This window comes from Acromyrmex echinatior, chromosome 7, assembly GCF_024713525.1.
Source record: "Acromyrmex echinatior isolate Ae372 chromosome 7, ASM2471352v2, whole genome shotgun sequence".
Classification (NCBI taxonomy): Eukaryota; Metazoa; Arthropoda; class Insecta; order Hymenoptera; family Formicidae; genus Acromyrmex; species Acromyrmex echinatior.
The window spans coordinates 15,625,080-15,639,447 of NC_141858.1; the positions used below are offsets into that span (position 1 = coordinate 15,625,080).

At 32.8% G+C, this 14,368-nt stretch overlaps 1 long non-coding RNA gene across 2 annotated transcripts; it reads right to left on the bottom strand.

The window, feature by feature from the left end:
• Positions 1 to 513: 513 nt before the first annotated feature.
• Positions 514 to 5,838, bottom strand: LOC105154197 (uncharacterized). 2 transcript variants are annotated; one of them, XR_847164.2, is made up of 3 exons: positions 5,390 to 5,838; positions 4,744 to 5,227; positions 514 to 4,434 (listed from the first exon to the last, which is right to left on the bottom strand). It is a non-coding gene; the product is annotated as an uncharacterized LOC105154197 (long non-coding RNA). The 2 variants fall into 2 exon arrangements; XR_847163.2 differs by having other exon boundaries at positions 5,394 to 5,837.
• Between the last annotated feature and the right edge of the window lie 8,530 nt (positions 5,839 to 14,368).

Consider the following 14,368-nt stretch of genomic DNA (forward strand, 5'->3'; position numbering starts at 1 on the left):
TATCATCATTGCTATAAATAATCTGTATTTATTATTCATTTACTACCCAAGGAATGATTTATAAATAAAAAAGATGATTATATATTCGTATAAATATACAAGGATTAGATATTAATTATAATTATATATATATATATATATATATATATATATATATATATACATATATAACTATAACTAATTAGTTAGAAATAGCAGTGCAATTATTTCAACAAACTTGCAAATGTAATAACAAATAAGGAAGAATATAGAATTCAGACATTATGTTTTCTCTGTAAAAATCAATTTTTGTATATTTATTGTATAAGAATGTATAATCATTTGTTTTATTTATAAATTATTTATAAATCAAAGGGACAATCAATTTTTAAAATAAATATTTAATAAATATTTAAAGTAAATATGTTATTGGAGGAAAGATATAATTAAAGAGGTATGAAGATGTAGAATAATTTCATTTTTATACTCTTTAACGATATTTTTTTCCTACATAAATAGCTGCCGTGGAGGACATTTTGCTTTGCGTATAAATTAATAAGAAAATTAAATAATGCACAGACACTTTATACAAATATTTTATATAAACTTTTGCTTGTCCTTTATTTATTTTTTAGCTTAAGCCTTTTCTCTTTGTTAAAAAAAGGAAATAATATATCACTTCTTAATTATTATACAAATGTCTGCAATTCGAGAAGTAAATTTTAAATAGTCATAATACTGGCACATTTCCCAAAATATATTACAGTTTATAAATTATTTATTATTAAATTAAATCTACATAATATATGTCTGTTATTTTATTTTAAATTCTGATTCTTATTAAGAGAGATTTTATAATTAATTACGAAATCTGATTATAATGCCTAAAATTGATTAGATTACTTTACATGCAAAGTTATTATATAATTAAATTAAGATAATACTCTACAAAAACTATACAGCTTTATGTTTCCAGAGGCATTGAAGATTATCAAATTATCTAAATTAATTTTTGGAATAAGTTCCATTGTTGACTAGATTATTCTTTGGTATAAGTTCCATTGTTGACTAGATTATTCTTTGGTATAAGTTCTATTGTTGACTAGATTATTCTTTGGTATAATTTCCATTGTTAACTAGATTATTTTTTAGTATAAGTTCCATTGTTGACTAGATTATTCTTTAGTATAAGTTCCATTGTTGACTAGATTATTCTTTGGTATAAATTCTATTGTTGACTAGATTATTCTTTGGTATAAATTCCATTGTTGACTAGATTATTCTTTGGTATAAGTTCTATTGTTGACTACACTACTTTTGATATAAGTTTTGTATGGCATCGCATCCACGGACTTTGTAACGTACAAATATATATATATATATATATATATATATATATATATATATATACACATATATATATATTTGTTGTTATACATGTATAAACATAAAAATACTGATAAGACAATAACTGTAATGTCAAATGTATGCGAGATGTAGTCGCACAATTTAAGAGAAGATTGCATTTATTAGTGGCCTGCATTATATTCTGTATCGAATATAAAATTAATTAGATCAATAAATTAGATGGTTGAGTAGAAATGACTTGGGACAAATGAATAAATCGACTAGAAATACAATTACGATTAGATAATATATAAGACTAATTAAATTTTTATGTACTTCAATCAATTTTTAATACTAATATTATCTTACCTAAAGGAACGTATATGTATGGTTTATAAGAGATCATTTAAAAACTTACGATTCTAAAGTTCAAAGTAAATTATTCGCGAGATGTTTAAGGAACTTAAAGAAAGATTTACACTTTCTTTGTCGATATTTTTTTAAAGATAACTTTTTGAAACTAGCTTTATTGACTAGAAATTAATTTTCTTTTAAAGTTAGTATTAAAGACTAATATTGTATGAATACGAACTGAATAGATATTTTTTATAATAAAAACATGATTGTTTTATAATTTTGAATCTTTGCTAATAAATTATGACTAGATTGAAAAAGTGAGTTCCATTAAATTTCGCAACAATTGATATTGTTACATTGTAAATGGCATTTATTTCTACTAGATAGCAAATGTTTAACTAATTACTTAAAATTTTTAACTACATTTTATTAATGTTTGATTACAGTTTAGAAATATATGACATTAGAAATATGTACGTTTGATTAAAATTGGAAATTTGTTTTCTATTAACATTAAACATTTGATTAGATTATAGAGTAGAAATGAATTTTGGTCAGATTTTATTATTATATTTTGTTACGCGATAAGTTATATGACTAGAAATTAAATTTGATTTTTACTTCGACATAATTCCGGAGAAGTTTAAAAGGCGCATTAGATTACTTTGCTCAATTTTCCTTAGAACCTTTCTTTACAAAGAACTTGACCGAGCTGGAGATGAATGTTATAAATTCAGAACACGAAGAAAATTTAGTGGATGATCCATAATGGACCAATCACAATGGGCAAGTTCAAGCCGGCAAAGCGGCATGCTTGCCGAGCGAATGAGCATGACTGATCCTTACCCGTAGATCTAATCAATTATGTTTAATCAATTATTGCTCGACGAGCATACCTAACCATTTTGCTGATTTGAACTTACCCAATGAGTCAGCCTCATTGTTATTAGTCCATTATGTGTTGGCACAGTCGGGTCGGTATGCAGCATCGGTAGTCTTATAATGGCTTTAAGGGATCCTAAAGTCTATTTTATCGATAAAATGATAATTTCGTAATATGATATCCCAGAAATTATTTTTATCGAAATTATATTTCTTATTTATTATACATGAAAGAGTTCATTATTGTCAACTTTGAACATTAAGGTTAGTGTAACTTTTTAATATCCAGAAAACACCCTGCTGTCAGAAGCTTTAGTATTTTCAATTTGATTGAAGAAAAAGTATTGATTAAGTCAATTTAATTGAAGAAAATATTAATTAAACATATATTAAAGATATATTCAATATATTATTCAACTTGTGTTTTGATATATGAATATGAGTCGAAATCAAATTTATAATAAATATCAAGAATTTGATTAAGCAAATAATGAAATATTTGATGCTGCAAAATATTAGGTTTACGTGGCCACAAAAGTGTATGAAATCGAAAATTGATATGACGCTAAATATAAGAAAGAGAAAGCGTCTAAAGAAATAATGGGGATATGTGAAACTCTTTGGTTATAATACGAATTAGAAATTGTTTTCTATGAATGAATTTATAGTAACTACATTTGATATCAAAACATAAATTAAAATAAAAAAAGTTTCCTATTATTTTGGAGAATATATTGTTTTTAAGACTTCGTTATATGTATAAAGAGAGCGATGAATTTCTTGTGTCGAATTTAATAATTCTAAATATGGAATTACTCTTAATACATGATTACGGTACTCTACTAGTTCTTGCACTTTGTAGTTACTAAAGATAAATTTATTTATTTCTAATATCAAATTAATCTCACTATCATCGGCCTTAATTGTAAATTAAATTACACTTAAATTATAGTTTTTAAATTATACAAACGCTCGACTGAGAAAATTTTCATTATATTTAATTATTTATTTTCATGAGAAATGATCTTTTGAAAGTTCGAATAAAAGTATAATTTTATTTAAACAATAATTTTATCGCGCGAAAAGTAAGTGTCTGTAAATCGAAAAATTTAGCTTTTAACTCGCAATAATGCGCTCCTATAAAGAAAGACTAATTAATCGAAACAATAGAAAAGAGGTCAAACATATTTTGAACGTACAATCTTACTAAAAATGGCAACAAAGTTAGACGAACCTAAAACTTCCTCTCATTTCTTTCTAAGAAATAGTGGAAATATTGATATAGCAAAAGAAAACAAGAAGCAACATTTAAATTGCTGAATAGCAAAATTTAAATTTGCTATTTTTTTAAACTAAAGTTCAACTTTTTAGTTATTTATTATTATATATTATTATATCAGTTTGCTATACATCAAATTTATTATTATTATCTATTATATCAGTTTGCGCTATATATCAAATTTATTATTAATATATAGTATTATATCAGTTTGCTATTGTTTTATTAAAGAACTATATTCTTTATATATCCTTTGTTAGATTGGACCTCGCTTTTTTCTTTCGATTAAATTAATGAGTCTTCTTTACACACGCTACACTAGCAGTTTATATATACATAAGTAGCTATTTGCACGCAAATTTAACATTGCAATACACATATAAATACTTACACTTTGCAATTAAAATTGCATTATCGCGAGTGAAATGTCCTTCCTGTTAAGATGAATTGCGATGTATTAGTTGATATTGGCTCAAAAGCATCAATTGTATTTTTCGGATTTCACATCTCCTTTACGAGTGGTCCTTAAAAATGAATGAAGTGGCACATGGTTTTTCTCGGATCCATTCGGTTAGCGCTCACTGCGATATCTAATAAATACGAATTTTTTCTGGTATTTTAATCACAGTAAGTATACCATAATACTTCAGACCAAAATCTGTTCACAAATAACGATCAATGTAGTCTGCGATGTATTTGCTTAAATATGTTAAAGAATACATAATATATATGTACAATAAATTCGATAATAATAATAATAACAATAATAATTATTTATGTATTATTATTGTTATTGTTATTGTTACATATACATTCGAGATTGTTATTCGTTATTTGCGAACATATTCAGTCCAATATTACTTTAGGTCAAATCGTGAAAAAATCAATGAAATACTTACTTGAAAGTTTGTTTTCGAACGAATTTAGATCCAATCGTTGATTCGCAACAGGAATGTTACGTGTTCATTCGTCAAAGGAAATGACTAGTTTAATACATATCTGTTGAAATTATCCTTGCTACTATGTCAAATTTCTTCTTGTGATTTTATGATTATTAATACAATTCATCCAGATGCTTTTTGAAAATATTATCTCTTTAATTGGCATAATTGAGCGGACCATTCATCAATATTAATCTCCAATAATTTTAGAGGCTGTTCGATGCGGTAATTTGAATGAAAATTTTCCATCGCCGCGGAAATGCGGTTGTTCATCCTCGCCGAGCGTGTGATTCGAATACTGCTTGTACTTTGAACATCAGTACTCTACGTCTCTCCCTCTCTATCTTTCCTTCCCTCTATCTTTATACTATCTCAATACGCGCTTAAATTAGGACTTCTATTTGAATATGTTTGTCTCGCAGCTTTCTGTTTTCATACATTTCTATATTGCAGAAACGGAGAACGAGGTCAAGATTGAGATTGACAACCAAAGAGCAACATTCCAACGTGTATGTCGAGGTTTATATTAATTTGTATTATCTGAATGTCTTTGGCTTAAGCTTTTCACAGCTGGATATTTATGTGCGCGAATGTTGTTACGTACTTACTGTGATTGCTATACCATCCTCTGTCTTTCCTCTGCTCCGTTTCGAATCCGGCATTTCGCCGAGGACGGACGATCCTTTCGGTTTCCCCATCGTTTATGAAAATGTTCTCCTAGTCAGTATATCAGCATCTTCACAGACGATCCACCGTTCGTCTGCGATCCTCGGCGAGTGTTTTGTAAGATGATGGTTGCGGTCGGATGAGAGATTTCAATCCGGCACGAGGCTGATTCAGGAATGCCGAGTGGAAGGTCGCGCGACCCTCGGAGGTTCAGAGTCATGCTTGCCATCGGGTGGGCGAGCGTACTACGAGGAACGAAAAGGTGGAGAGACGAACGACGTAATGAGGCGATAGAGAGAAGGAGAGGAGAGGTCCTCCGAGGGTCACGCAAGCGCACAGTCGCTCGTCCGGTCGCAAACTAATCGTAGGCCTGCGCATGTTGGGCTTTATGTTTCGACACTACCCCGGAATAACCGGTCGTTCGTTCCCCACCTGGACACGTTTGTACCCCACCCTTCCCGTAGGGTGCTCCTGACGCGTGTATCTGCCGCCACCTCGACGCTAACCCGGCAAGCTAACCACCCCTCCACTGCGGTACTGTACGGTACCCGCCGGGTGTCCGTCACTTGGATGGGGAACCGTGCCGAGGACGAGAGGGAGAGAGAGAGCACCCCCACGTCTCCGAGTTAAACACCTCCCTCCCACCTACCTCGTCCTCGCCGAAAACGCCGATCCAGCACTTCTCTCCGAGCAACATCGCCAACATCCTATCGCCGTACCCCACTACGCTACGGTGGACCCCCACTACGGGCGATAGCGCGTTCCGTGGTTTGTGCGTCTTCGAACGGATAGACAAGCCTCCCGTATCACGCTATTGGTGGTCGCTCGAATAAAACTGCTTTTAGCCGTTCTCTCTCTCTCACTCTCTCTCTCTCTCCTCCCCTCCCCCTCTCATCGACACCGTTTGCGGATGAGGGTGGTAAATGACGCACCCTCTCCACTCTCGAAAACAATCGGGATACAGATTCGAATTCGAATTCTCCATTTTTCTACCGGCGACCGTTTTGACGGTTGACTAATTAATTTTCTCCCAACGGTCAATGTGGGCACCGTGTTTAGGTGTTCCTTGCATCACCACTCGTTGCTACCCCCGCGATGAACGAGCCGTTACGCTCCATTCGCGCAGTCGTTATCGCTTGTACGCTTCACCTCTCATTCGTTATGACGCGAAGGTACGTGGCTCTCCGTTAATTCGCTCACAAATGATGTATATCTGACAAAATGGTTTAATTGAAATAGTCAAGGTGTCAAGGTGGTTATTTGAAAGGTATATTGAGATAAAATTGCTTAGGAAATACTGTACCGAAAGTACAATATATTTGTTAATATAAAAAAATAAAGGAAAGGAGAGCACTTTGCATCGTGCAGCAGAAACAACGACAGCTGCCTTGTAAATAGATGCATGTAATAACAACCTCGGTGAAAATTGTCCGACACGCGAGGACGATGTGAGAGCGGCAGAAACCAGGATTACGCAGGAAATGCGTTTGCGGTGTCTCACCGGGGTTTTAGGGGTAATAGGTGCAATTTTCGTCCTTCGGTTACCGTCGCTGAGAATTTCCGCAACAACACTCTTGCTAAAGCATATGTCACGTAACTGCAACTCGTGAAGAATTTAATAATAAATTTTCTAATATTTTACGCAATAGCCCTCTTTTTTTCCTGAGAGTCACATAAAATACATTTTGTTTTATAAATCAATCAGTTTAGGACCGTGTTTCAAAATCGACAAATAATCAGCTTAAGGTATACAATTTTATACGTTGCTAAAACAAGCAATTGAAACGACAAATCTCTTATTTCAGTCGCTTTTGTAGTTTGAATAGTTTCAACTATAAGGAACACGTCTACCAGTTGAAGAAATGGCAGAAGATTCATAATCCCCATGCTCGAAACCTACCAAGAGAAATCCCAACAAAACATGATAGTATACATTATACGTATAAATAAGATATTTCCATGGGGGGGGGGGGGGTTTAAATATGTAATAGATTCATCTGTTCTAAATAATTTTAGTTGCCATAATATAGCGTTTATCAAATACGATTTGAATCGGTTGGAGAATAACGTTAAAAAAACGAATACATATAATATGTGACAACGTCATAATCGGTCAGTCGGTCATCACAGCTAAAATTATCGGAATTGTCACACAAACTCTCTTACGTTTAGACTTCCCGTAAATATCTGATCTGAACGTATATGTATACTATCTTGTGTTTACTGGGAAGCGTTAAATGCTCAAACGTTGTTATTCAACGCTGCCGCACCGTGTCGACCATGTTGACCGCGATACATATAATCTAATCTATTCTTTTTCTTTGTTGCCAGATCCAGATAAAAGGATACGGCCAAAATAACTACAGAATAATTTAATAATTACTTATAAATGCTTAATTAAACGCAAGTAACTTAATACTGCAAGTAACACGTGAAAAACACGAACAACGCATCAAATCTGTCGCTCAACTGTCAAATGCAACTCTTCTTGCTCTTTTTCACATATGTATGTACTAATGTACCTATGTATGTACAAAGTTATCGCTGAAATTTTGAGCAGCTCAAAATGCACTTTTACAGTTTGCTTGAACGGAAAATTATTTATGCAAAAATACTATTAAGCACCAAAGCTCTGTTTTGATTGAATACGGTTTTCTTCCTTGCTTATTTCTGTTTATCAACTAATATTTCTATATTTATAAGGAAATGTGCGAGTGTGAATTGTTCTGATATTTCATTAAATATAGCATCGTTTGATTCCGGGTCGGGGTTGCTAAGAGCGTGCGTCATAATAGACGAAAGTGCCGTTTGGCGTAGATACTCGAGGGATAGTTTATATCGTTCTCGCGGAAGGAAAAGTGATTTACTTGGAGGGCATAATGAGCGAGGGGTGGGAGATATGCGCGGCACGCGCTGTGATTTTGTAGCAAAGGGTGCGAAACGCTGTTCGACGATCCGGCACGCTGCGGCAGGGCCGCAAGCCCTCGTGAAAATTTACGGACCGTTGGGCACGCCAAGGTATGAGACATAAGGCATGCTGCCGCGCGGGGTGCGTGTATAGATTTATACCCCTCGTACTTTTTCCCCCACGCAATCGCGACGCTCGACGGAAAAAAGATATACTCGTTTTGCTCGTTTGCCCTGATGCGGAATGTTTGTCTAATCGCATTTTAATTCATGATTTTTGTAATCCTCGATACGCAATATGCCATGCAGAGAATTAATACATAATATCAAATTTTTTGTAAAATTATATTTTAATTAAATATTTTGATTATATGATTATTTTAATAGAATATTTTTAACAGAAATAAAATCTTTTCCAGCTTTATATGCATTATAATTGTATAATTAAATATTTTTGATTATATTAAATATGAACCACGCATTGCAAGATTTATAAAATTTCGTTTCTCGGAAGCATGTAATCCCTAGTCAAATTATTGGAAGGCTTTTTTGATAAATCTTATCTTGAATGGCCAAAAATATAATAATCATTTTTATTTTTTACATTTCTGAAGTAGGGTTTTCTCTTTTGTTCGGACATTCTCAAACTTTAATATCTCTCAACTTTAATAAAAATACAATTTTAATAATATTTATCAAATATTTATTTATATTTTTAAAGTTAAAAGATATTTGTTTTCTCAACATTTTATTAGTCACCATTATTAAAAGATTCTAATAATAATAATGTTATGTAACGTTTAAATTGAAGTTTACTCACTGACATACAAAACATATAATTTTTATATGTTATAATAGAAACAAAAAACACATTTCTTGCTGTTGTCTCTATAATTAGATGGTAACAGATTTATATTTTTGTAATGCACATTATAAGTGTGTGTATGTGATAAGTGAATTAAACAAATTCATTTTATAGACAATCTCATTTTCTTTACTTATCTCAATCGATTGGAATAACGATGTCATAATATAATATAAATCTGATTCTTAGGAGTCAATAGATTGTAAAAAGTATATAATGCGCCCAATTCAATATATGACTCGATATAGCTTGTTATATAAACGGACATATAATAATTAATACAATTACGATCATTACATTAGTACACAAAAGAATGACAAACCTTTCATTCTAAAAGTAGTTATCGTATACCAAATTGCCAATTATATTTATCACGGTTCGTCGTGCGAAATGCAGTGGCATGCTACAGGGACGTGAACGAAAGTTTATTGTCAGATTGTCACCCTCGAAGAGCAAAGGGAGAGTTTCCTATGAGAGATCAATGGCGTTTCGTGAAGGGGAAAGAAGCGAGTGAATTCGATGCGAAACGAGGGAATTCCATAATTCGTAGACCACAGTCATAGCATGCGTCTGCCCTCGTCGTAGCAACTATAGAGAGACCGGAGAAAGGCACCCAAATCTCCGCGAATGGCAAATGGAGCGTCTCTTGATTCGATAATAAAATTCATGATTGGCTAGGAATTTCGCGGAGCGAATCGAATCATCTCGGATGTTTCTATCGTCAGGCAAGTGTCTCGTCGATAAAGTGCTAATAATAGCCGCGGCATCGGAATCGAAATCGATATCGCATAGATAACTGGGGATTCTTCTCCTCTCCTGCACACGATGCTAAATTGCTCGTTTAGCTTCAAAGAGGCAATAAAGAATAACTCTGTTTAATTTAGCTCACGAAGGCGGTTATTATTATTTGTCTGCCTTAAATTGCCTGCGCTTGTGAGTCGCACCTTTATTACATCGTAAAATATCACAAATCTACAAAATATTTTTAATTATAAATTGTTCCGTTTCTTCTTCAGTTTTCTCGTAGACGCGCTATAATAATGTAAAATAACGTAATATAGTGTAGTATGTAATAATGACGGTAATGCATCCTGATGTTGAAATCGTTGATTGATAAAACGCAGCACTCGTAGAAAATACTTGACCTGTTCATGCTCTGCTGATATTCGCACCTGTACTATCTTCACTCTTGCATCGTCATTCATCGACGAGTTTCGATTTGTCTGGCTAGGCCATCGTGCGACATCGACGGAATATGCGGGCTTAACATTGGCATTTATAGTCGATTTGTAATGATCCAAGGTTCCGCAATGCCGAACTAAATACCCCTATCTGACTCAAGGTTGTGATAATAATATTATTATCGACTCTCTCATCAAAGTTTGACCTTCTTGCTCAAACTTTCGGAATTTATGTTAACGTGCTAGATTTCTGTTAAACATTCGGTAACAATCTCAAGCAATTGTATTGATTAAGGAAGTGTATCACATCAAAGTATTACTAAAATTATAAAAATTTTATAGTTTATTCTATGATTATTACGTATGAGTATATCTATATAAAATTTGAACACAATTATCTCTTATTGGTTTAAAAATTATTTGATTTTTATTTGCATTAATTCTTATGTAAAATCACGTTTTGTAGTACTTATGTACGTTTGATTACAAATTGAATACAACTTTTTGAATACAACTTTCTAAATTGGAATTAGCACTGCAAATTGAATACAACTTTGTACAAATACCTATATTAATGGAACTCTAAGATTATTCGTGCAAAAATTTATTTGAATTCACTCACTCGTACGAAAAGAGAATGCGTAAAAATCGATTTTTGCCTTGGTGAACGAAATGTGTACGTTTTTAAACAGATTTTAGGCTGCAGAATCACATAATGCAATTCGTTTTCCGTAATCATGTAGGAAACATATGTAAAAATGTGAAAGAAATGAATAGATAAGCACGCATGTGCCATAAAGATACATAATGATCTTTTTTTATGCGGAGTATTGTGTATTTGAAGTTACGATTTAAGTACATTGTCAAAGTAATGAAAATCATTTTTGTATCTCATTTTTATGGCACATCCATACTTATTTACTTATTTACTTCTTTCACAATTTTACATACGTTTTTCCTTTATGTTTATGGAAAACTAATTGCATAATTCTACAGCTAAATATTACAAAAAAAAACATTCACTTTCCGGTTGGTGGCAAATTTCGATGACTTTTACACGTCCTCCTTATTCACTTAAAACTGCAGCAAAATATGATCATTGCGCTGTATAAATCATCATAAGCTATACTATTTGTTTTATTTCTTGATTTTGGAATGTATTTACGATCAAAATTTTTTGTCATTCTATCATTTGTTTTACTATAATTTTTATAACTTTTAGCTGGTCGCATTGTACAGCCCAAATGTTCTTAAAAACGGTATTACAAATATAACATATACATATGTACAAAATTGCATGCGAGAGCAATTGGAACTGCGATTTTGAAGTATCGAAACCAAAATCGTAGCAGCCGGATCTGCTTTTTGTATCTGTATGCGTATTATAGAGCTCGGTCAATTTGGGTTGGTGTGGCTTTGATAAATGAGGCTATTACGAGAATGGCTATAATTAACCTATGCTTCAGATAAATGCATTCTTATAACGCTCGAGGCATATGTCGTTGGACATCGTGTGGCTTCTAGCCTCTGGAAGATTGATTTCATTTGTCTTTTGGTAAGAGAAAATAATTACTGTTATATTAAAATTATTTAACATGATTAGTATATATATGTATATATAAAAATCACGTTAAATAATTTGTTAAATATTATATATATGTACATATAATATTTATAGTATTACTATTTTGTTGTGTAACAAGTGTTAGAAAACAAAAATATTGTTATTCTTTTACTCATTTACTATTACAAATGATTAAGTAAAATATTTAATAGTAAATTAAAGAGAGATTCCATGAATGCATCTACTTTCTGACTCGTTTTGGAAAACATTTTATTATAGTATGTTTCGTGGACTGTTTAAAAAAATTTTGATGACAAATTGCCTAAAAAGTCAAAAGTTAAAGATCGATATTACCTAATATCGGAGAGCGTATGTTCGATATGCATTGAACGCGCACAATCGATCAGAATAAACCTTATCTCCGACACGCGTAATGCATCGACAGATGTGACTCGCAAATGCTATTATGTACCGAACGTGTATCTATATCTATTATCTATTATTATTAATTATCTATCTTTTTTTCTCTACTGCATGCTACAAAAGTTTTGTTAATTTTTAAAACGTGCTTAAAGAAATTTTCAATAAGCAAATTTCTCGAGATTACTCTTATAATTTAAATATTTTCTCAAAATTTTACAAAAGATCAGTTTATTAATAATGCAAGAATAAATGCATGAGAAATGTCATGTATGTATACAAGTTGATTAGAGATTCGAGCTTTATTCATTTTTTTTTATTATTGACAAAATTTTAGTTTAACTTAGAATGTTAAAAGATAATATAAGAATGAAAAATTATAATATGTAACACAGATATACATCGTTGAGCAATAGGAATTCTTCGACTCTTTTACCGACGGTGATATATCGAACTCCTCGCAGCTGCGAGACGGTCGCGTGTCTCGTTCGTAACTTAATCCCCCGAAACGAATATTCACGATACAGTTTAATTAGCTAAGTATGCCTGCGGCGGGACACCATTACACCGCACTTTACCGCGCTATGGGGCGATATTTTCAAGACAAACAGCCGGTCTCTCGAAAGGGTGCCTCGCATCGCACAAAATCTCTAGTCACGCTACGGAATGGAATAAACGTTATTGATACGAGCGCTTTAGCTTGAATTGGGGAAGGGAGGGAGAAGGGACGGCACAGCAGGGGTGCTTGCAATCACGCTGGTAAGACGTCGGAGTAGATTGGACGAGACAGAGGGACGAGATACGAACGAGAAATTCTTATAGATCGAAGAATGGAGGAAGAATTGGGTAACACGCATTGTCATTTCCTATTTGCTCGCTCATTCCGCAAAGAAAAGTGTCGTTTCAATATATATAACTTTACGATCAATTGGAAGATAGAGCTATGAAAATAAGGGCAGAAGAATAGAAGTATAGAATCAGGAGTACTTATTAAATATGTAGGTATATACATACATATTTCTTTATTAACATTTCCTTCTTTCCTTTATTATATCTCATATCTAATTAAAGAAGAGATTTACAATGTATTATACATTGTGAATCTCTTCTTTAATTAATATATTTAATATAATAAATATATTTTTATTATATGCCGCATCTCTTGATAAAAAAATTTTTTTCATATATCATTATTAATTTAAAATCTACTATACAGCCTCGATATTTTCGTATTAAGATTTTCGTCTTAAAATGCTCCAAAGAATCCGTTCTTAAAAGGATGGACGGTGGTTGCGAGATACCCGTATACACATAGTTAGCTGCCTATTTTGCGCTGACGCGCGAGACGAATCACTCAGACATCTGTTCCTAGGCGTCCACGTGTCAATGAAATAAAAAAGATAATTGCGTGCGAGGTTGGCCGTTGGATTCTTTTAATCGAAACCTATAAATTCTGCGCATTGGGATCATCGCTCGCAAGCCAAATGGCTTGTCGCCGCGTTGTAATCGCGACGGTTATTGGAATCGTTCCTCAGGAATTCGATAAATTATTGACCGTAGAATGAACGCGATACAGCGATCGGAATTGAATCGACTTCCATGAGCTTAAATGCGATGTTATCCCACCGACATCGGCGCTATCCCTCTCGAATGATGAATCGGACGACGCTCGATTCTCATCGTCTGACGTCTCAATTTCCGTAGCTTGCTACGCGGAAAATGCGGAAGTGTGATTAACAGCTTGAAAGTACCATTACATGGAAGCATCAAGCGTTAAGTATTTGTGCAGAAATTTATTGCGCATGAATATCCCCCGAGATTTCGGCTCTTTAGTAAAAAATGAAAAATGGTTAATTAAAAGAGATTATATTCTGATATACACTACTTTCCTAATATACTAAAATTTTATATTTATTTACATTATATAATGTAATATATAAACTATAAGATTCCATTACTAACAGTGTACAATTGGATTCA